Source organism: Chrysochloris asiatica, unplaced genomic scaffold (assembly GCF_000296735.1).
Source record: "Chrysochloris asiatica unplaced genomic scaffold, ChrAsi1.0 scaffold00160, whole genome shotgun sequence".
Taxonomy (NCBI): Eukaryota; Metazoa; Chordata; class Mammalia; order Afrosoricida; family Chrysochloridae; genus Chrysochloris; species Chrysochloris asiatica.
Window position 1 is genome coordinate 1,954,532 of NW_006408678.1, and position 1,606 is coordinate 1,956,137.

Genomic DNA, 1,606 nt, shown 5'->3' on the forward strand with positions numbered 1-1,606 from the left:
ACAACAACAACAACAACAACCCAATCATTTGGTGGGCGTTACCAGCACCACGGCAGAAGAGCCATAATTCACTGTACTGCCAGCCACCTCTCGGCAAACCTATAAAAAGTCACCATGAATCCAAAAGGACTTGATGGTACTTAACAACAACATATACTGTAATGTATTTCTCAAAACTCATATGACTGTACAATGCAAATTGTGAACCCTAACATAATCTATGGACTTTAGTTAATAACAGTGAATCAAAATGGGCTCATCTGTTGTAATAAATATATACAGGAATGCAAGGTTTCATAGTAGAAGAAATAGTATGGAGGAGGGTGAGAAGGAGGTATATGGTTTGTAAGCAAACCCCAAAACAGAGGCATCTGGCATGACTGAAATGGTTGCACTAGATCTAAATGAAGCTAAATTTTTTATTAAACTGCAGCTTGGCCTGAAATCTCTACTACTCTGAAGAGAATACTTTAGCTTCTTGTTTAGTTTAATTGCTTGTAATCCAAAAGGGGCAAAGATCAAGATTTTAGCTTGTGAAAGGAATCCTTAAAAGATGCTTTTCAAGAGTGTTTGTGCAGTCTAATTCAAGAAGAATGTCTAGGTGAGCATGTTCTAGGTTAGAAAATAGAAATGAAAATGTTATAGAAATTGTAGTTCAGCAACCTTCTTGTAAGCGTTAGTCATGCACACCCGCTACCACAGGCATGTCTTTGTTTACCACTTGATGAAAATCTCACTGTCTTCTGGCAATATGGAACACCTGGTGATTAGTGGGTTAAGCATTGGGCCACTAACCACAAGGTCAGCAGTTCGAGTCCACCAGCCGATCCTCTGCGCCTCAGGAGAAAGACCTTCTACTCCCATAATTCAGCCTAGGAAACCCTATCTACTGGGGTCGCTGAGTCCGAACTGACTCCACATCACATAAGAAAACTACTCTGTCCCAATTCTACTATGTCTCCTGGTCCGTTAATTTACCTTCCAGTAGAGTCCTGGTGTCTGGAGTCCTGGTGTGGCGCTGTGGGTCAATGCACCAGACTGCAAAGCCGCTTGAACTGCCTGGTCGGCAGTTCAAAGTCACCAGCTGCTCCTTAGAAACCCTATACAGGGTCGCTATGGATCAGAACTGACTCTATGACACTTCACAAGACCTCTTTACCTCTAACAGTGTTCTGTTGGTGCTTTTCTGCAAAAACGGAAACACTGTATTTACTACACAATTTTTCTGTACACTTACCCTATATTACCCTATAGTTTTATTAGTTTAAAAAAATGCACGGATTAAAAAAAAAAAAAAATCTGTATTTCCACTTTTCTCGAAGGACCACAGCACAAAGGTAGCTGTTTGGGTTATGATTCTATCAAAGGACTCCAGGCCCAAGAAGAGTGCTTTATAACCTGGCACTCTAGTGTCAGCTCGTTAAGGGTCAACTCTGCTCACAGTGCAAATCTCTCCCCCACCCCCCTCCCCCCGCCCAGCGTAAACCCGGCAATAGCTAGAAGAACCCAGTCAAGCCCAGGAACCCATTGTTAGGGAGCGTGTCTTCCCAGGAATCCATTGTAAGGAGCGTGAAGAGAACGCCAGGAGATGGAGCTGGGAAAGGTT